This window comes from Ochotona curzoniae, unplaced genomic scaffold (genome assembly GCF_017591425.1).
Source record: "Ochotona curzoniae isolate NIBS_2020 unplaced genomic scaffold, NIBS_Ocur_1.0 scaffold_4701, whole genome shotgun sequence".
Taxonomy (NCBI): Eukaryota; Metazoa; Chordata; class Mammalia; order Lagomorpha; family Ochotonidae; genus Ochotona; species Ochotona curzoniae.
This window is the reverse complement of record NW_024467122.1, coordinates 54,472,194-54,495,631: the sequence shown is the minus strand read 5'-3', so window position 1 is coordinate 54,495,631 and position 23,438 is coordinate 54,472,194.

Sequence of the window (23,438 nt, the reverse complement as noted above, 5' to 3'; positions counted from 1 at the left end):
TCAATACACAAGTCTATGACATCAGATGGGATTTTAACATAACATCCTCATTCTTTCAAGAGCTGGGAGATGTACAAGGTGTAATCTTTTCAGATAACCAGCTTTCACAATGATTAGAAAATGTCTTATGAAAAGCTGAAATTTGAAGTCAGATATGCTGATTTTTATTCCTGTTTTACTGCTGAGTAAGCTCAAGAACTTGGAAATGCAAATGATCTCTAACACCAGTTTACTGATTTGGAAATAGAGTTAATAATAATAATATCAATTGGGCATTTTGTTATAACATCCTCTAGGATGCCCCATCCTATATGGAAGTGCCTGGGTCTGAGTCCAAGCTCCACTCCTGCTTACGGGCATCTTAGGAGGCAGCTGTTGATGATGAGTCAATCCTGTATCCCTGCCAATCACACAGGAGACTCAGTTTGGGTTCACGGCTCTTGGCTTTGGCTTTGGCTTGGGCTTGGGCTAGACTGACTATTGAAGGCATTTGGTGAGTGAGAGAACCAGTTTATGGAACAGATTTGTTTATTTTTATTTGAAAGGCATATTAGATTTACAGAGAGAAGGAGAGACAGAGAGAAAGAACCATCTACTGGTTAACTCCCCAAGTGGACACAACAGACAGAGCTGAGCTGATCTGAAGCCAGGGGCCAGGAATTTTTTCTAGGTCTCCCATCTGGGTGCAGGGTCCCAAGGTTTTGGGTCATCCTCTACTGCTTTTTCAGGCCATTAGCATGGAGCTGGAAGAAAAACAGAGCAGCCAGGATATGAACCGGTGCTGATACGGGACCCCGGAACACTCAAGGCAAGGATTTAGCCACTGAGCCATTGTGCCAGGCCCAACGGAAAAGATCTTCTTGTCTATTCCTGCCTTTCAAATAAATAAATGGATAATTTAATTAAAAAGCAATAGCAACTACCCCATAACAATTTTATGAGAACCAAATAAATACAAAAGATATTAAATGATATAATGTAAATAAGTGCATATATGCAGACCATCTAACACAACCCACCACAAAGAAAGAACTCAGTAACTCCCATCTATTGAAACAACAATGATGACCAACTGGGAAGAGATGGTGTGCTGAAAAGAGAGTTAGGAGTTAGGCTAGGAGTGTGAATCAGTGCAGTGCTTTCCCTTTGCATCCACCACACTGGGCTACTTACTAGATGTGATCTTTGGTAATCATCTTTACAAGGACTTCATTGACCTCACTTGTAAAATGTAGAAGACAACATTTAGAAGTAACTCAGGATTGACAAAACCATCAGTGAACTAGGGTATCCTAATGTGTATTATATCTGCAAAATCTATTGGAAGGAGAGAAGGAAGGGACAAGAAAGGAAGGAAGGAAGGGCTGGGATAAGGGAAGGGAAGAAGAAAAGGAGGCAGTGATACGAAAATGTTAGGAAATCATAAAGCATGTTTGACTTGGGTGTCTCTGCTAGTTTGTTGCTGAAAATTCAACAACATTCCCTTTTTACCAGAGCTCAGTCAGATTCATGTTCAAAGCTGGGGAAATCAGCTCATCCCTGGGTGACTATCTCAGTGGATACATATGTTATCCCCTTTGCCCAGAGTCACTGTATCGACTTCAGGCAACCTTGAAGTTCCCTTCAGTTCTAATCTTCTACAATAAAATTATGCTCTCTGTGCCAATGGTGCCTGTCCAAAAATAATAACAAAAAAAAGAAAATGGTAAATCTTTAGGCTAGTGACTGGAGTTGGTAGGGGGAATTAATGCTCACAGGGTGGTGCTTGTTGAGAAATGATACTCCCTGTTTCCACACTTCCTTTTTCTATTGAGCATTTTAATTGGGTGGAATTATAATGCTTCTCCACTGCTTTCCAGTTCTCAAACATGGGTGTGCTTTTGTGAGAACTCTTGAATCATTTGATTTCTTACATTCTCTGGCTGAAAGCTACATCATGAGAACTACAGGCAATGGAAGTATTTCCTTTTATAAGATGTCTTGGATTTTAGGACTTATAGCAAGACAGATACAGATGTTGTTGTCCACATGGAGACCAACGCTGAACATTCTTAGGTGAATCAACTGTAAAACAAAGTATCCGGTTCAAGATTTTTACTGCATTCCTATAGGACTCAGAGAGGGAAAATAGCTAAAACAAGATGGTGCTGGAATAGACTGTTGATTTTCTGGTCCTTAGTAACCATGGACAATTTATTTTTCAGATATGTTTATAACACTACCTTCCATTCGACATGCTTGTCTAGTATGTGATATCCCTACTCTCTCACTACGAGATGGAAGCTAATTCCTATTTCCTTGAATCTGCCTGAATAAGTAGCAGCCTAGGCCATCACCATGCCCAATTATGTGACAAACCCAAACCATGTTGAAAGGCCCTGTAAAGGCAAGAAAGCAAGATGCCCCTTCTGAGCACCCATCTCCAAACTAGCATCTATTCCTAAAGTGGGAGTTTTCTTGGATGTTTTGAGCATGTGCTCCAAAATGCATGCAGTGGGACCTTTATTCCTTGGAGGGGTAGTGACGGAAGGTAGGTGCTAGTGGGAGGTGTTTGAGTCATAAAGATAGAGACCTCATAAAAGAATGGTGTTTTTTTTGTTCGGAAAGGCTAGTAGAGGGAATGTAGCCCGCTTTTCACTTTCTTAGGCAGTCACCTACTCTTCTGCTTTTCTGCCATGCTAGGAAGCAGCACATCATCCTCTCGAGACACTGATGTCCAAACTTGGACTACCAGCCTCTAGAACTGTGCACCCGAATCAATCTCCTTCTTTATAAGTTTTCATGCTTTACATGTTCTCACAGCAGCAGAAAGAAACCCAGTTTTCAAGTTTTTCCTGACTTTCAGAAGACTGAAGCTCCAGATCTCATCTATGACTCTATGAGACATCCCAGGAAAGAGCTCGCCTTCTGGGTCCAATCCACTCACAGGCCCAGGAGGGATGATGGATATGTATCTCAAGATACGTGCTGGGTTTTTTTAACGGTTTGTAATCTGCGTAGAACTCCATGGTTCACTAGCTAGCAGATTCCATGCTGGCTGTTTGTTTTTGAATAAGCTATTTACTCAGAAAGGGATTAGCTGAGTATTATTAGTATTCTGACGTCCATTGTTGCACATATTTGAAAGTGACAGTCATTAACCTGAGATTCACTGGAGGTCAAAATTCCTCAGATTACATTAACATGTTACTTCCCACCTTATGCTTGTGTGGGAAATTTCAATCTTTCACTGTTAGGGGTATTCATATGCTGCATATTGGCTAATGAAGTGATTGCAATACTGTGCATAATTTTCTGGAAGGTTGCTGAAAAGGAACTGAGTTAGCCAAGAGGCAAGGCCTTTTATTTCAACTTCACGTTCTCTCTCTTTTCCAAGAATTAGGTATAATGGGAGCAACTAGCTTGAGCAATGAGGGGACCACAAGGATAGAAACTTCAGGTGGCAAGTATTTTGCTTACCAGTTAGAAAATGATTTGGGATAACAACATCACGTACCATAAGTCCCTGCTATGCTTCTAAAGCCTAGCTTCCAGCTATTGTGGTGATGACTCAAGCATTTGGATTCTTGCCTTCCATGTGGGAAACCCAGATTGAGTTCCTAATTCCTTGCATTGGCTTGGCTCACACTCAGCTCCTGCTGTCCACTGAGGAGGGAACCTCTATCTTTCTCCCTTGACTACACTCAGCAGGAAATCAGCTATGTCAGAAATCCGAAATTAGCAAGCGACAGACTCCAGTCTTCCTGCAGTACGCAGAAGTTCAAGGAAGTATCTAGAATGGCTTGAGACCCAACATGAAGTTCAGGACCATCACAGAAGCCAGTGCTGAATGGGTCAAACAAAGATGGAAAGACTAAGATCTGAGGGTCATGGAGCTTCCACGCAAAATACATATACAACTCTGAAGTTGCCATTCTGTTTAAGTTTTTTTCTTACATAGCATAGAATGTGGTTAGATAAAATACTACAGACTGAGTGACTTAAACAGAAATTTATCTTCTCGCAGTTCTGGAGGCTGAAGTCCAAGATCAAAGTATCAGCAGCTTTCTACCTTTGAAGGCCTCCTTATGCTTTTTCTTACAGATGGCCACATGTTCTGTGTCCTGCAGGATCTCTCTTGCCTCCATGTATGAACATTCCTGATGTCTTACAGTCCATCCAAATCCCCTGTTCTTATGAGGGCATCTGACAGAGTGGATTAGGGGCCAAATTAATCCAATCATCTCTTTAAGGCTCTAACTCCAAGTATGCTCACATTATCAGGCCCTGTGGGTGATGATTTTAGGTGAATTCTCTCTATAACAATGGTAAAGAAAAGTGCCAGAAAATTGGGGATCTAAATCAACTTACATTATGCATGCTAATGAGGAAATAGTACTTGTAATACCAAAGTGTCAATAATCTAAGAAATATTTTTATACAGCTTTATACAACTGTGCTCATTCTTTAATTAGACTCCTCTCAGTCTTGCTTTCAATACTGTCTTGTGGATGTGCTGTTATGCAACTTAGTCTTTTATTTGCTCACATTGAGGGTTGTCACTAGTTTTCACCTGGATTACTGGGCCAAGAGGTCTTCCAAAAGGCCTAGAATTTGGCAGGTGCTAATTATTTGATAATCCTTCCATTAACAGGAACTCCCACTTCTGTGGGGAAGCTATTCAGAGGCACAGGGAAACTTCAACCAAGGGGCAGCTGCAAATAGTGTTGCTGCAAGAGGTTGCTCCTATAATTAGCTCCACCTCAATCCTTATGCACATGATTCCTTCTGAGGCTGCAAGAGGCTCAACCTTACCCAGCTGCCATCTCTCCTCTCTGACCTTGCTTTTGGCTGAATTACTCTGTTTCTGAAGATGCACTTGGGCATTTTGGTTAAAAAAAAAAATAGCTGCAAATAGAGGAGGAAGCAGAGGCAGTAGCAAGGTAAAAAAATGCATCTCCTACATAGACAGTTCAAGCTGGCGTCTTTTTCTCTTTTTTAATTCTCAATGCTATTTCAGAGTATATAGATTTCTTTATTTTTGTCCAAGATTTATTTATTTGTATTGGAAAGGCAGATGTACAAAAAGAAGGGGAGACAGAAAGATCTTCCATCCACTGATTTGCTCCCCAAGTGACCATAATGGATGAAGCTGAATCGATCTGAATCCAGGAGCCAGGAGCCTCTTCCATGTCTCCTTTGCAAGTGCAAAGTCCCAAGGTTTGGGGCCTCTTCTACTGCTTTCCTAGGCCACAAACAGGGAGCTGGATGGGAAGTGGAGTAACCAGGATATGAACCAGCGCCCATATGGGTTCTTGGTGGTGCTCCTAAGGCATGGACTTTAGCCACTAGGCTACAGTGCCAGACCCTTCCTCCCTCCCTCCCTCCCTTCCTTCCTCCCTTCCTTCCTCCCTTCCTTCCTTCCTCTCTCTCTCTCTCCCTCTCCCTCCCTCTCTCTCGTTCCTTCTTTCCTTCCTTCTAAGATTTATTTATTTTTATTGGAAAGATAGATCAGAGTTATGGAAAGGAGACAAAGAGAAAAAGATTTTCCATCCGCTGGTTCACTCCCTAAGTGGCTGCAATGGCTGGAGCTTAGCTAACCCAAAGCCAGGAGCCAGGAGCTTCTTCTGGGTCTCTTGTACAGGTGCAGGGTCCCAGGGCTATAGGCCATCTTCTACTGCTTTACCAGGCTTTCCAAAGCAGGGAGTTGATGGGAAGTGGAGAAGCTGGGACACAAGCTGGCATTGGTGTGGGATCCTGGCACTTTCAAGACGAGGATTTAGCCATTGAGCCATCATGCCAGGCCCTTAAGCTGTCGTCTTAATGAAAGAACAGTTTGTAGATGATGTTTTCAAACATCAATCAAGCTTTCTAAAGACTGTGTTTTATTCAACATTAGTTATGAGGGTTTAACATGGCTTAAGTGACTTCTGATGACAACGATGATGTAGAAACAGGAACTGTTCTCACAACCTATGTTTTCCCTTCTACTGAACCTTGTCACTCACCCCGCTAGACTTGAGGACATATCAGAAATTTGAAAAATTTCCTAAAATAAGTCTTTTAAAAATAGACACTCAATTTTTATTTGGAAATAATTCTATTGTCAATAGGGTATTTTCCTTATTTCACTTCACATGGGCTCAGACCAATGAGTGTATAGAGCTCTTGACTCATGATGGGATTCCAGCAGTCAGTGCAGACTCTGTGTTAAGATAATCCTGTCCCACAGGCTGTACAGGTTGAAAGGAGAACTACCAAATGGAGACAACATTAGCTGAAACTGCCAAAAGAGAGGATGCAAAGAACAAAGCCCATCTGAGACAATGAGATGAGAAGGAAACAGCAGCTTGAGAAAGCACTGTACTAACGCCACAGGCCGAGGACTCATCCTAAGGAGCGGAAGCACTTGGACTTCTGTCTCCAGCAAAGGCCTTCATACCCAATGTCGGCAAGTTCCGCCAGCAGTGGGCAGTTTTGCAGGCAGGAGGCTGATCTGGAAGCATGACTCTTCCACCTCTTCTTCATTACCTTTCTTCTCTTTATGCTAATGCTAACTCTCCCCCTCCCTCCCTGTATTGTAGGTGACAGTGCCCCCCCCTTCACTTTCTTTTTTTTTTTTTTTTTAAAGATTTATTTTTATTATTTTTTCATTGGAAAGGCAGATATACAGAGAGGAGAGACAGAGAGGAAGATCTTCCGTCCGATGATTCACTCCCCAAGTGAGCGCAACGGGCCGATACTATGCCGATCCGAAGCCAGGAGCCTCTTCCGGGTCTCCCACACGGGTGCAGGTTCCCAAAGCTCTGGGCTGTCCTCGACTGCTTTCCCAGGCCACAAGCAGGGAGCTGGAAGGGAAGTGGGGCTGCCGGGATTAGAACCGGCGCCCATATGGGATCCCGGGGGTGCAAGGCGAGGACCTTTAACCACTTGCGCCACCGCGCCGGGCCCTCCCCTTCACTTTCCTTGCTGAGCAGAGCAGCCTAGCCCCCTAGACCGACTGGGTTTATCTATTGATGGTAAAGCTCATGGTGTTTCCATTTCATCAAAACAGCAAAGTGTGAACCTGATTCCTGGATTGAACATGGCATCTCCCACTGAGTGCTTCCTGGATGGGCCTAGGCAGCATTCCCAGTTGTGATTCTGGTAGGAACCACTGGAAGGCAGGGGTTAAGCTGGAGAGGGAAACGGGGAGAAAGTGATTTCTGTTAATTTCTGTCAGATTTCAGCTTATGTTTGTGAAGAGTTAATTGTGTAATATTTTTTCATCCTTCACAGCCTGGTGGTTCCTGTATAATTATATATGCTTGAGCTTAATATTATTTCAGAAAGAAGAAAGGTATACAACAGATATTTAGCCTTAGGTCTACTCTAGATGGGCACAGATATCACTCATGCAAATAATTTACTCTTCCACTGCCTTTGCAAACATTAAGCGGAGGGATGTGGCCCAAACAGGTAGCTGGACACTGGGGGACTTCTCTGGGGGTGGGAGATGAGTTGCCAGGATAGGGGCACATGCCATTCCAGTCCTGAGGAAACTCACAATAGGGGCTCTTTGCATTTTAGAAAGCTCCTAGGGACATGAGGGATCCTTCTGCCTTTGGCATCAGAGGCTGAAGCGGTCAGCTTGCAACAAAAGTCTCATTTGAGAAAGTCCCTTGTTGTTTTGATAAACCAACCAATTAGCTAAAATTTCCATGACATTTCTGAATATCATTTAATTTTAGCCATTTACATTATTAATGTGGTTAAATATTATTAGGACATATTTGTTAGGTCACACTGAATTATTATGACAATAATTAATACAGTGCCCTGAATGGAAAATAGAAGAGAGAACTTCAAGTTGAAGGGAATTTTCATATTGATGTTTGTATAATTATCCTTACTGAACCAGAAAGAGAAGCTGGATGTGATTAGGAAAATAAAACCCAGTCCAAGTGTTTTTATTGATGTCATTGATACCTGTACTTGGGATTGCCAATAAAAGTTTTAATACAACCTGGTAATAGAATAAATCACATCAATAATGTAATCATTTTGAGTTAATTAAAATATTATTGGCATATATTCTTCCTGAAACAATTTAGCACTGTGTTACTCACTCTCAGTGCTCTCTTTGGGTTTCTGTCTCCAAGTGATTGATTTTTCTGTGTCCCTTTTGGTTTCCCCTTGTTTCATAAACTTTGGTGGCTTTTGGTCAACGGAGTATCAAGCATTCCCACCAGTGCTTCATTCTAAGTGTCCATTTTTGACATGGAAATTGGTGATAATCAGGAAGCCTGTTTCTCATTGCTGGACTTTGGCATCGGAAGATGATCTAATGCATGTACCAAGTTCAGTAGCCAATAAAACAGTGCAGTCACAAGTTCAGACTACCAGTCAAACCAACCAAGCCACCTGGCTTTCTTTGCAACCTTTGGCAAGAAGCTTAACTTCTCTTTGCCGTGATTTCTTCATGTGTAAATGAGCAGAAGGTTTTCATGCAAGTTATCAGTATTATAGCTGACCATCACATCACATAGGGCTGTTGGAAGTCTGGTAAATACACACAGGTAACGGGTCTAGAAGAGTTTTTGGCACATGGTCCTAGAAAGGTAAATGTTTGCTCTTATTATTAACAGACTATCTGGCACACAGCAAATGCTCAACAGTAGTAGTTATTTTTACCAACAGAGGCATTCACGTATGTCCACAAAGCAGTGTCCTTGCTTTCTGTTTCACTGTAAATATTAGTCCTTCCTTCCTCTCTGTCATTCAAGTTCTTTTTTTGTTTGCCTTTTATTGATCCAGCTTACTAGTCTTATAGCTGCATCATTCACTTATTTTGATCCCATTTTATTGCTACCACTACCAGGTTTTTGAACTTAAAATATTATAATAGCCTCCAAACTGCTATTCCTGATGCCAAAATTTTCCCTGAACAATATGTACTCTGTGGCACTAAAAGACATGTTTTTCTCTGCCCATTGACTGCTTGCATCTCCATCGCCTGCATCCTTTACCTTGTCACTCTAAGTATTTCATCTCGAGGCCCAAATATGTTCCATCCCCTCATGCTTTCATTCCAAGTGCTTCCAAAAAGCTTACATCATGATCATTTTTCCTGTGCCTGAAGTTCTAAATGTTTAAATTCCACCTGATTTCCCACTTAAGGTTCCCTTTCAAGCCCTCAGACAATTTTCATTTTGCTGATTCTTACAGGTCTCATGTGAACCTTTTAGATATTTGGCAACAGGAACAAATGCTGTAGAGCATTATTTTATATTTTAACCATGTCTAGGTTTTAAATATACCCTTGAGGGCCTGGGCCTCTGCTGACTGCTGACAGTTCTCTTACGTACTCTTTGTTGCCTCACATGATGACACGCAAATTGGTAGGTATTTCAACAATTCTTAGAACAACAATCTTATCTATCTAAAACTACTTTGTTTCATTTTTCCAACTCAATTCAGAATAATTTTCTGGTTCTTATGTACTATATATAATGAGATTTTCTTCTGAGTTATCAACACTGCAGGGAAATGTTTAAATTGGAGGAAAAAGTCTGCCACCAATTTCTTTGAAAATGGAATAAAAAACAGATATTTTTCTGAGTTCTATTATCAAAATATAATCTAAATTCAAAGCTATCATCTTGAAAATACCATTGTTTTTCCAACAATGTAAACATGGTTTAGGAAATGTACTTCTTGAAAGTAATTAAATGGAAACAAAAATCTGTACAAAACACAAATGCAAAGTACTTCTTAAAACAAAAAAAAAAAAAAAACAGGACTGGCTAATGCTTGGTAACTACCAGGAAAAGAGGAAAGAGCGGATATCCATTAGTAAAGTCACTGGACTTGGGAGCTTAACAGCAGCCTTTTCAAATGAGGAGAGAGGGAGGCAAGTAGGTTTACGACATTTGGAAGTGTGTGGATAGGAATAGTGGTGTGAATATCCCTTCTGTTTTCCAAACTTGAATTCCTTAACTATTATCCCTTTAAAAACTACCTTGTACCCACCACAGGAAAGAATACTTATTGGAATTTATTTTGAAGGAGTTGACCATGTGAAGAGAGAGTCCATAATTCAGTGCCCTCACTGGATGCCATTTTCCCTGCATCCTGCTTACCATTTGTTCTGCATTGACCAGGGTTCCCCGGGAGTCTGCAACGTAGTTCTGGAATCAGACACATTAAGAAGGCAAGGATGGACTTACTGAGATCATGCCCTTCTCACTTTCAGGAGGAATGTTTATTTTTCAGTTTCCCACTCTTGGTGGTCAAGTTAGGATATATAAAATGCAAGTTAAAGCGATTCCACAGTTCATACAGCATGTGGAACATGACAAATTCCCCACAAATGTCTACATTGCATCCTAGTATCTCCTAATGGTGATCAGGGAAGGTTAAGGAATATAGGGAAGGGATAGACTGACACTGTTATGCCTTTGTCAAGAGGAGGCAGTGATTTTTCAGATATGCTTCACCATGAATGTACCATTTGAACAAGCTCATGAAGGAGGTATAGAGTTTTGCTAGCTACAGGAGTATAAAATATATCTGGGCAGACTACAATGATGCAGACTGATTCAAAGAGTTTGACATGTTCTCGGGAAGAAAGGAAAGTAGAAAGGAAAGAAGGAAGGAAGGAGTTGTTCCACAAAATTCATTGAAAATTTATGAGGAAATTAAACAGCCAGTTAATATGCCTGAATACGTGACCAGAATTGTGGCCTGATGGATTTAAGCAGATGCTTGAGATGCCAACATTCCCATATGGGCATCAGTTCCAGTACAGGATGCTTCAGTTCTGATGCAGCTTCCTGCTAATGTGCTGGGTAAAGCAGCAGAAGCTGGTATAATTCTTGGGCCAGTGGATCTTTGTGGAAGACCCAGATAAAGCCCCTAGCCTCTGTTTTCAGCCTTATTGGAATAATTTGGGGGAGTGAATCAATAAATGGGAGATCTCTATCATCTTTCCAATACCCAGAAATCTACCTTTCAAATAAATAAAATGAATCTTAAAAAAAAAAAGAAAAGTAAATACTAAGATTTTTTTTCAAAATGCTTGCATAGCACATTGAAGTGGCAGGGTTCAAAGGCTGGCTCTGGCTCCTGGAGTCCAAATTCCTGCTAATGAACACCATGGGAGGCAGCAGGTGCTTGCTCCAGTGGTTGAGTTCTTGCCACTCCCATGGGACACAGGGTAAAGAGCCCAGCTCCCAGCTTGGCTTGGCCCAGCCTCTGTTGTTCTGGGCCATTGGAAGTGAATCAGCTGATAGGATCTCTCCTGTTCTCCTCCCCTCCACCTTTTAAAGAAATAAGAAAGGATAGATGTAGATAATTCAGAGATACATAGAAAGAGGGGAAAGTGAGGACTAAAGAAAGAGTGAGGAAGGAACGAAGGGAGAGAGGGAGGAAAGGTGGAATGGAGGGAAGAGAAAAAAGATAATTTTCAAGAACAGTACTTGCATCTGCATCTTTCAGAAGAAGGAACACTGGTGTAGTTTCTAAGGGTCAGAACTAGGATTCAAATCCAGATTAGACCGCAAAGCTGCTTGTACCACATGGATCCAGATGTGATCAAACACATATATGAGTGTTGATCAACAAAGGGTAAAGGATGCTTCTTTCTCAGAAACAGCTACAAACAAATGATAGAGGGTGGTGACATTGCATAGCAGGTTAAGCCCCAGCCGGTAGTGCCAGTACCTTTTTTGGGTACCAGTTTGAGTCCTGAATGCTGCACTTCCAATCCAACTCCTTGCTGACGGTCTGGGAAGGCAACAAAGGAAGACACAAGTCTTTGGGTCCCTGCACCCATGTGAGACACCCATAAGAAGGTCCAGGCCTCTGGCCATGGACCGACTCAGCTTCAGCAATTACGGCCATTTGGGGAGTGAACCAGAAAATGAAATTTCTCTTCTCTCTGTAAATCTGCTTTTAAATAAAAATAAAAATAAATACTACATTTTTTTTAAAGGACAGATGTAGGTATGGGAGAGAAGGATGTTGACAGAAAAATTTAGTGTGTGTGTGTGTGTGTGTGTGTGTGTGTGTGTAGAATCAAGTAGGGTCATCTTTTGAGAGTAAATGGGTCCTAAGTCTGGGCTAAGAGAATGATGGCAGTGTTGTTTGGCAGCCATGGAGAATGATAAAAAAATCCAGTGGATGACCAAAGCACACATAGCAGATGGTAAAGGGCCCAGAGGGAGGGGAGATTTGGAGTTTTGAGATGGAAAAACCAAAGGACCAAAAGAAGAGAGGACAATCCTTGCACCATTCATTTATTTGGTTAGGATAATCAGCATGTGCCATATGCCAGACACTGAGAAAAACAGAAGAAAGCCCGGTCCTTAGGAGTTCTCAATTGATCAAGAGGACACAGACATGAAATAATTTCAGGCAGGTAATGGTTAGAGGTTCTCAGATACAGGTACATATGTGAGAAAGGTAGAGTGGGAAGCTCAAAAGAAGATTTTTATATAATAAATTTTATATAAATTGTTTTTTATTTGAGAAGCCAAGAGATAGAAAGAGAGAACGCTCCCACATGCTGGTTGATGCCTCAAATGTCTACAATGGCTGAAGCTAGAACTGGCGCTAATTCTGAGAATCGAGAACTCAACTGAGGTCTATTATGTGGGTGGCAAGAATACACCAACTTGAACCACTGTAGCAGGGTGTACATTAGCAGGAAGCTGGATTTGAATCTAGGTACTCCGATGTATGATCAATTTCCCAAATGACTAAACACTAGGCAAAATGCCTGCCTTGAGCTTCTTTGTGTGGACAGAAAAGGCACCGGGCAGACCTTACAAAATGCAGTTCTTTATTTAGTTTCTTGTCATCCACATGGGAGAACCAAAGAAAGTTCTGGGCTTCTGGCTTCAGCCTGGTCCCGTTCTGGATATTGCTGGCATTTGGGGAGTAACCAGTACGTAGAATATATCTTTATTTCTCTGTCTACCTTTCAAACCAAGAAACTAAATAAGACTTTCAAGAAGATGATACTTATAAACATTCATGTTATCAGCTGTTACTTGTCCAAATAGGGATGGAAAATCATTCTTAGTAGCAAATTGGCCTAAACAGAAAGATACAGATAATGCCAAACATTGCAAAAATAATGAATTGCAAATCTATACAGGCATTTGATGTAATTAGTTTGCTTGTTGGTAAGTCAGAATTTTAATAAATAAAAAATGGTGGAGAACAAAAGGAGGAACCTTGCCATGAGAACTGCACTGTAAGTCATTTCCTGCTAGGAAACAGGGACTGCAAGTGCAGGAATGACTGGATGGTGGGAAGGGCCCCTGGTGAGGAGACGTGACAAGCATATCCAGGCAAGACTTGGCTTGGGGCAGAACTCAAACTACAAAAGCCAGGATGATTACAGCTGTGAGGCAAGGGGAGGACGCAGTGTTGGGGAGGAAGAGGCAGAGAGGGACTGGCCCCAGGTGGTAAAAGGAAGTGACTCAGGAGGTTATGGAACTGTAATCTGAATGTTTTGAAGGAAATGCTTCCTTTCCAATCTCCAGAGTGTCTCACTCTGTAAGCTCAAGTGAGCTGTAGGTATCTTGAAGAGGAGCGTGTGGAGAGAGGGGGATGGGCAGCTGGGTGGCATTTACCTCATTGATTTTGCAATTTCTGAGATGTATGAAGCTAGAGCAAGCAGCCTGAAACGGAATACAGCCCATATATTACCCAGCTCTTTATACTCAGGATGTTGGAATAGTATATACATTATAAAATTCATTGTCTAAGTCAGACTGGAATAGATCAGAACTGTTTTTAAGTCTTAATATTTTCCAGGCTGAGATCTGCTGGCTGTTTATAATATAGCGAAGAACAAACTGATCCAAGTTGTTTGGAAGTCATTAATGCTGCATAGTATTTTAGACTATTGTTTTAGCAGAGCTAATTCCAGAACATGTGCTTATAAAAGAAGAAATCAAGTCAGTGGAGTTCAGTACAGGTGGTATTTTGAAGTAATTTTAGGAAGAAATACACAACTATGATGGACTCAATTCTCCACAACAAGCTTGCTGAAATTTTTAATTACTTGTATTTGGCTTTAAAAACTTTAAGGAAACCAAATGTTTACCTGGAAGAATAGGCATAGACTATCAGCCTGTGGGGAGAAAGAAAGAAAACACTTCCATTCTTGGAGCTGCCCATGTGTGGAAGCCTCCCAGTGTTTTGGCCATGGGGATGTCGCCTGTCAGGGATCACTGCAAATTCTTTTTTTTTTTTAAGATTTATTTTTTTTCTTATTGGAAAGTCAGATATATAGACAGGAGGAGAAACAGAGAGGAAGATCTTCTGTCCATCGATTGACTCCCAAAACAGCCACGATGGCTGGAGTTGTGCTGGTCTGAAGCCAGGAACCAGGAGCCAGCAGCCAGGAGCTTCTTCAGGGTCTCCTGCATGCGTGCAGGGTCCCAAGGCTTTGGGCTGTCCTTGTCTGCTTTCCCAAATCACAGTTAGGGAGCTGGATGGGAAGCGGGGCTGCTGGGATTAGAACCGGCACTCATATGGGATCCTAGTGTGTGCAAGGAGAGGACTTTAGCCGCTAGGCTACCACGCCAGGCCTGTCACTTCAAATTTTAAAGTCAGAGTGTTTGTGACCACTCAAAACTCACGTTGAGCCCTAATCCCCAGTGAGATCATTTTTGGAGGTTGGACTTTTGAAGATGAACAGATCATGGGTGCTTCACCATTCCAAAAGCAATTTAGGTCCTTACAAAAGGGTCTTCAGAAACAAAGTACCCTCACCCCTTCAGCATGCAACAAGGACCCAGTGGGAAGTTCCTACCGGGGACTGGCATGGGCTCACCACTCAATGAGTCTTATGGTACTTCACAGCCTGCAGAACCCTGGAGTTCTGCTGTCTATGGAGCCCTAGGGTAACAATCCAGAGGGATTAAGACACCGTCTGAACTATCAGGCTTCTTCACAGCCCTGGGAAGTATAAAGTTCAAAAATGCCTCAAAAGCATCTCTAAGTAAAAACGAGACTAAAGTATTAGAATTGTGAATTTTTAAAAGTGTTTGACAAATGGAGATGGAAATACCCTATGTGTCCACAGTGGCCTTGCATGGGCCAAGCTGAAGTCAGGCAGTGGGAGCTCACCCCAGTGTCTCATGTAGGTAGTAGGAGCCCGATTACTGGACCATTTACAGCCGCTCCCCAGGTTCAGCCTAGGAGGAAGCTAGAAACAAGAGTGGAGACAGATGCCAAGTGCACAGTTTTCTACTGTGCTGTCTTAGCTGCCAGCCTAACTTCGCAATCTTGAACAGTGTTCTTAAATTCTTCTGTGTAATCATGAATGAGGGGGGGTCTTTAAAAACAGCACAGACTATAAGTATTATTTTAAAAAATGTACACATTTGAATGTTTGATCCGGAAGCTTATCTTTCTATTCCGTTTTCATGACATCTCTGAAGTACTCTGTCAATGATGATGAGAGCATTTTAAGATGACACTTGAGATGCCTGACTTGAGTCCTGAATTCACTTTAGATCTGTCCTCCTGCTGATGTGCATTCTGGGAGATGGTAAGTGACAACTCAGGTACTTGGGCCTTACCATTCACCCGGAATTCTGCTTTGGCACAGCCCTGGTTACTGTGACCATTTGGGCAGGAAACCAGTAGATGGAAGATCTCTGCTCTCTTTCAAGTGAAGTCTAAGAATAAATAAAAATTTCAGGAAAAGAACAAAGCTTAACGATGAAGGTGATTCTTGATGATTCTTATTTTACAATAAATAAAACCACAATTTAATGGCATAAAAGATCCATTTTATAGGGCTCACAGATTCTGGATCTCAGGCCAAAGTAGGGATGGCTTGGGTCAGCAGATTGTGCTGTGTCAGCTGGGGTTCTGAAGGCTTGGAGTTACTGCACAGCTGGAGACTCTGCTGTCATGCTGGATGGCTTGGGAGAACTCCAAGGCTGAGCTCACTGAGGCCGCTGATTGCGTAATGCACAGGGAGAAGCAGCAGAATGCGCAGGGAATTCTCACAAGTGGGTCATTAATATCTCTGTGTTTTGATGACTCTACAAGACAGTTCTCTAAGAGAAGAGGCAATTCACTACTGGACTCTGCCCATGATGTCCCTCCTTACAGATATCGTCCTAATCTTGCTCCAAGCACGTTACTCTTTCAGAAACATGCCATCAAACTGATGGAATTTGCTTTATTTGAAAACTGTCTCTTATTTGCAGCTTTCCCAATTCTCCTCCTAAGTAAACATAAAGGCCTTGGTGATTAAGGGTAGGCTTATCCCTTACTGTCACAATGATGCCCTCAGCCAGTCTGGCCCTAAATTTAATTCCTGCTACAATTACTCAACAGGGGTTTTCTTAGCACACTGGCTTTGCCATTACACTGACAAACATGTCTGGGCCCAACTTCCTGCAGCAGGAAGGCGGTTTTGTTTCTTTTTTCCTCTCACAGAATCTTATGAGACAGGGAGGATGCAAACACAGTTGGAGTAGGAAACCTGAGTAGGAATTTGTAGAAAAAATCATTTCTGAAGATTCAGAAAAAGGCGTCACACAAAATTTCCTTTAACAGCTGGCTAAAAGCTTCACCTGGAATGCCGTGGAAATCTGAATGTCCATGCTTCTGGGGACATTCATATGTTATTGGTAAGTGTTTCATTGTAGGATATTCACATTTTGCCAGCTAAGCATTGGGACACATGTTCTAACAATGGGGGAAAGATCTGGAACTCTTAAGTTTACTCTTTATACTCATGGCTATATTGTTGCCATACTAACCTCCCTATGTTTCTTTCTTTGTGAAAACGGGAGTGCAATGGTGATCTAATGCTGACCAGTTCTTCTAGACTAGTAACTACAGGGAGAAGCCTGGTACAATGCCCTGAATGTAATTTTCCCCAGCCAAAGCCTTTGTCCATTTGCTGTTCCAGCTTCCTGGAGTTCTTAAAAGGCAGAGAAAGAGTGGAGAGGAAATGCCGAATGTATTAAAGTTGTGAATAAAGACAAAAGAGGTAAAACTCAAGAACACTCAAAGAAAGAAGGAATGTTGTTCGAAGACTTCAGCGTAGAAGAGGGGGTTCAAACACTGGTTGCTCCACCTGAAATCCAGCTCCTTGCTAAGGTGCCTGAGCCAGCAGCTGATGACTGCGATGCTTGGATTTCTGCCACTCACGTGGGAGACTCAGACGCAGTTCTTCGCTCCTGGCTTGGGCTCGGCCCCTCCCTGCCTGTTGCAGGCATTGGTGGGAGTGAACCTGTGGAAGGAACTTCACTTTCGCTGTTTTTCTCTCTGTGTCACTCTATAACACAAATGAACATTTTTTTAAAAGATTTCTTTTATTATTTGTTTGGAAGGTAGTTACAGAGGAGAGGGAAGAAAGGAAGAAGGGAGAACAAGCAGGAAGGCACGATGGAGGGAGAGGGAAGAGTATGGGAGAGATATCTTCCATCCACTGGTTAACTCTTCAAATAGCCACAATGGCCACAGCTGGGCCAGGCCAAGTCAGAAACCCAGAACTTCTTCTAGGTCTCTCATGTGAGTGCAAGGTCCCAAACACTTGGGACATCTTTGTTGCTTTCCCAGGAGCTTTGAAGGGGCCAAATTGGAGATGGAACAGCTGGCGCATGGATGGATGCCTATGTGGGATATGGGTAGTACAAGTGGTGGCTTATTCCCATATACACAATACCAGCCCCATAAGGATTTTTTGTCTAAAGAGTAGATGAGGTAATTTAAAGATGTGAGAAGAATGGAAAATGTTCTTCCTTTCTTCCCACTCAAAGAAGAAACATTCATATCACGACTAAAAGAAAACAGTTTAATGACCAACTCTGCCAAGTCAACAGATACATGCTGCGGTTAGAGGTGTGCTTAACAGAGAACGTCACCACCGTAGGAAACAGAAAGGGCTTATCTCCTAAGTAATATTCAGGCTTGGAATGGCCTCCTATCCTCCCAGACCCATTCAAACCAGGCAGGGCAATACAATCCATCCAGGGCAACCGTTTCGGGTGTTTGGTTGCAGCTGTGCTTGCTGAGGGTATGTTACCTAGGACAGTGCCTGCACAAGCCTAGCTGTTTCTTTCCTCCACCCTCACATTGTTTTTCTTTGAAAACAGGAGGGTTTACAGGAACAGTTCCTCCCTGGGCCAACAGGACTGGATGGGTGAAATCTAATATGCCTGAAAATGTGACCTCAAGCAGACCTCAAGCCTCTTTTTAATCACAGTTCAGTGCTAAAAAGCCCTCACCAGTGACATGACCGTGGATGGTCAACATGACAACCAGCAGAAGAGACCATAAGAGGACAAAGAAGGTGGCTCCCTGATACTGACAATTACTCTGTTGCATTTCAACTATTGCCTGGACATTCCTCCTACTTATTAACATATCCCTACCTCCAACCCCAACCCTGTGGTTGACATGTAGATTGGCAAGCAAAGCTCTTGCTTCTCTACTCTTAGTCCAGCGGGTAATCCTCGCGCTTCTGCGGCTCTGCTCTGTTTTGTTACTGGTTTCATGACACCAACTGGACAAAGGAGCTCATTTTGAAGTCCCTCACCCCCTCAGAAAGCTGTTACTTACGAAGGCATCCTAGGTTTTGTACCTCTCCATCCCATGAATGTATATATTGTGTTCAGGATACATATGATGGTGAAAACTCAAAAGGTGAGTTTTATACTACTATAAACAGACAGTTTGACAACTTAGTAATAGATGCCAAGTTCTGATCCCAGGGAGTGGCTCATCATCACAGCGGCAGGGAACAAGTAAAGACAGCTGTGGAGGTTCCGGGAGGGCACACAAGAGAAGACAAGTGCAAAGCAGGAACAAGGGGAGGTCTTAGCCCGGCTGCTGCACCTCCTTCCTCAGCAGGCTGGTTCATCTGTCAAGGTCCCCTGTTAGAGAGGAGGAATTGCTATTTCTAGGATGCACACTTGGGTTACACCTACATCCCCTTGTTTTCAAATACTATACAGCTGTGACACATGGCGAATGGTTCAGTTTAGACCATAGTTGTGGGTCTAAATAAATATTGTATTTCCTTTTAAGTAAAGAAGAATTCCTTAATGCTGTCATCCCTAGCTAGACTGTCTTCTAGTGCGTGTAGTTGGAGATCACTACATATTCTACACAAAGAGCTCAGTTATTATGCAGATGAGGAATTTTTAAAACAACCCAGAACACATTCCTCTGTAGCCGTGTTTGCATCTTGAAGCACAAAGTAGGCAGGTAGCTTATCAATGTGTGTTGGTTGTCAGAAGTAGCTATCAATAAATCATGATATCTATAATAAATAACAATGCCATGAGGTTGAAATCTGACTTTGAGGTTCTATTAATACGTTTTTTATCGTTTCTCTTTTGATTTGTCCTAACATTAACTTCTGGGTTTTTCAAGTTGTAAGAAAAATACCTATCCTAAGTCAAGAAGAAGTCTGACATAGTAAAACAAGAACAGGTCCAATGAGAAGATCCTGGTTCTAGTCTCACGAGTGCTGCTTGCAGCCTGCTTATCTGCAGACAACCCCTTCCCGTGCCCGGGGCTGCCCTCCTTCATCTCCAGGCCACACAGATGAGCACCACACCCCTGGCCTGGATTTTCTAGACAGTGGCACTTTCAAAGTCTCTTTCCACTTTCCCATCCAACCCCCCCATAAGAATATCTTGGAAATTTTAGCAGTTCAATTGTTAGATTACATATGCAGGATGCCTTGGATAAAACAAAATGCTGAAATGTTTCTTCAGATTTTTTGCAGGAATTTTGTGAAAGAACCATGATCATATCCCCGGTGCTCCCTTCAGTCCTCCACCAGGATGTTAAGTTTCACATGTTTGTATTTCTAGACTTCTTAAGTCTAGCATCAGTTTGCAAATAAACATCCCTTTATAAACTGCCAACCTCAACAAAACAAAGCAAAATTCCCACTCTATCACTTTAGAAAATAACCCAAGATTAATAATTTAGGGTCAGAAAATAGGGAATTTGCTTCTACTGACATTGAAATGAGTCAAAATAAACAGTTTGATAACTGAAAGGAGGTACAGATTTCAAATAGTCCTGTAGATAGAACAAAGTAATTTTTCATTATTAAGCATGATTAGCCTTTTTCACAGTGAGCAATGACTTGAGAGTATTCCCCCTGGAAATTGCTAGTGTCTGTTTAATCATTAAGGGCTCATATTGCCACTAAATTAAAGCAGCTGATGTTTATTGGGCACCTACATCATAGTACATGGTATTAAATGCCTTTGGCATATTATATCATTTGATCATTAAAATTGCTTTAAAACAAATTATAAGTACATTACTCTGATCTTCAATACTTCTTAGAATATGGTGTCAATTTACCTTTGAGCTTATTTCTTACTAACACGCAGAATAAAGTGCCTTTATTCCATCTCATCCATTTGCTATGCTCAAAATACACATTCTTGATTTGCCATATCTGTAGCTTTTATCATTCCATATGACTCACTTTTTGTGAACAATAGTTGTTTGCTTTTATTTCTTTATTTCTCCCACTACCTACCCCCTCAATCTAGGTAAAATGCCAACTGCTTAAAAAAATCCATTGTGTTCAGCTCAACTCAAAGTTGGCATACAGGGATACCCAAAATATACACAATGACTTGAACTGAATTTATGTGTTTTGTTTAAAGTTTAAGTTTAAAATAAATATACTTCTAAGAAGTGATGTATATATGCACATATGAAGAATATCTAATGGAGCAGGTAGTCATTAAATGCATGTGGACACATGTAAGGTTCAGAGTGGACAGAGAAAGTCTAAGAAAGACGCACAAAGAGTGGAGAACAAATAAGAGAATGTACTACCTTTCTGATTTTACAACATTGTTATTAGCAGGTAATCTTAGAAGAAAGCGATCTCATAAAGACTTGGCTGGTTTTAGGTTTCAATGGTGCACTCAGAGTGGATGGAAGAATCTCAGAAATGAATTTGCTACTGTTTTTTGCTGCTCTTAATTCTACTTTTGGAGATGTCAGTCAAAGACCACGAAGGCAAAACATAACCATATGCACACTCTCACTGCCTGGGTGTGTGGTGGTGGGGGGGATGCTGGGGCTGTGGTGGTGGTACTGGTAGGTTCTCTGTCCAACTTGCCTGTCCTCTGTTGTCATAGCTTACCAGAAATAACACAACCTGCTACTCTCAATATTTGCCTTCACAGACACGGCAGACACAGGTGGCACACGCTAACACAGAACTCCACTAGCTTTATTTCCAAGGCAAGTTGAGACATAGACCTGGGATACACACAGCATATTTTATATTTGTAGTGACCATCTGGGAAGGAGTGTTAATTTACTGCCACTCTTAGCAGTGCTAGAAATGAAATGAAGTAACTGAGCAGCTTTAACTGTGATTTGTGCACAACGTAGGAGCCAATTGCTCTGGATGGGACAAGAAGAATGTTTGAATAATACTAAGTTCTGCGTTAGCATCAGTTTTTAAAAACTTGCTTTATCTTAGGGACATGAGTTCTAATTCTACTCTTATCTGTACTTTCGACATTTAGAGCAAATTCACGCTGTAACTAGGCAACATGGCTCTGCTCTGGACAAAAAGATTCCAACATCACCTTCTCAGGAGACAAGCTGATCATTATTCTTCTTGGATGCACAAACATTATTACCTTCAAAGTCTCCGTTTTCCCACAGAGCCAAAGCTTCAGTTCTTCTGTTCACTTCCTGGAATGAGCTTTGCCCTAATACTGTTTTTCTCTCTGAGTTCCTCCCTTCAGGAGAGAATGCGAGAAGTCAGCCCTTCTTGCAGTTTCCATAGCTTCACCCCTCACCCAGAAAATGTCAAGAGTTGTAGATTTAGCGGGGCAGCGCCAAGGTATCTAGGCCAAAATGTATTTAAAAAGCTTTAAGTCAGCCTGGGAGACGGAGATGACCTCATTGGTAGTTCCACTGCCATCATCAGCATCCTCCTCCTCCTCAATTTTTACCTTCTTGTTGATTAAGAAGAAAATAAAGGAAGATGTAAAAGTATGGATGGAGAAGGGCTATGACAGGCTCCCTTAGAAACAAGCATCATCAAGATCAATCTTGTTGCACACTGCCTGTAAAAGTTTCCTTGGAGAAGTGCTGGAAAATTCAGAGTTTTCATGGAGCAGTGAAGGAGGCAAGGAAATCACCAGGTAAATTTTCCTTAAGGAAATGTGCAGGGACACAAAGAGTAATAGCACTGACAAAAAAATAAATAAATAAAAGTCTTTTCCTTTACACGACTTCCTAAGGAAACTGAGTAAAAATGGAAGAAAACTCCCATCAGTTGCTGAATTCACAATGGAATAACTCTCGTTCAAAGAAAGCATTTGGCAAAGAATATTGGTTTTTTTTTATCCGAAGCATTTTATTAACAAGCCAAGGCAGTAGACTTTGCTTGCTCTTTCAAATTATTCAAATTTGCATTTGAAATCATGAGTTCTCTTAAACTATCCAAACAAGAAGAAATAGATAGACTGAAAAATCAATTGTTCTAAATCTTGTAAAGTTTGCAGAGCACCCTGGATACAGGGGAAAAAATAACTTTTGGTGTCAATCCTTGCTTTAAAAGAAATTCAATATTTTAAGGGATAAAATTACACATGCATATGGCAAACATTCAAATACTGCCAAACAGTATTCAATAAAAGTATTCTGAAAGCCGAAATCCACTTCTGGAAAATTCTGCTATAGTTACTTGTTTATACACCTCTATACAGACATGTAGATTCTACAGAAGCATGTGAGTTCGTGTCCTCATGTCTGTTTTCATAATCTACTCTTTTTCCCCCCTTCTTGGATACTCCTAATTTTTAACCTTAGGTACATGCAATAGAGCTTTCTATATAGTTGTTTATAGATTTGTTCCATTAAAAGTAACTATAAGTTATCATATTGCATTGATAGCCATGATTTATTCAATTTGTCTTCTATTTATGCACATTTAGATTATCTCTAGTCATTCACCATACCTTAAGTCCTATTTAAGAAAGCTGGCCACATGTAAGCTACTGCTTTCTCAGATTTCCTCGTTGCTAATTGGGATTAATAATGATCCATTGCACTAATGACAGACATTCTTGGTGGCCAACCCATCAAACACTTGCTCCTTACTTTGAAGTATTAGTATTCAAACTTTGTCTTGATGACTACACAACATGCTCAGGTATGTTTCCTAGTCTTGTAAGACAGAAGTGACTTGTTTTTAGCAGTATTCGCAATGATGTTTCCTTTGGTAGTGATCTGTCTACACTAGTGTACAGGATCTAGCAGTCTGCAATTGGGCTGTCTGGATAAGAATCACGGGCCCAGGGTATATGCTATGTAAATCTGAGTAAGCTACATAAGCTATACCTCAGAGATAATAATAATACCTACTGCAAAAAAAAAAAAAGATGCTGAGAAGTTTAAAAGAGTGAAAAAAATATAACCAAAAAGCATTG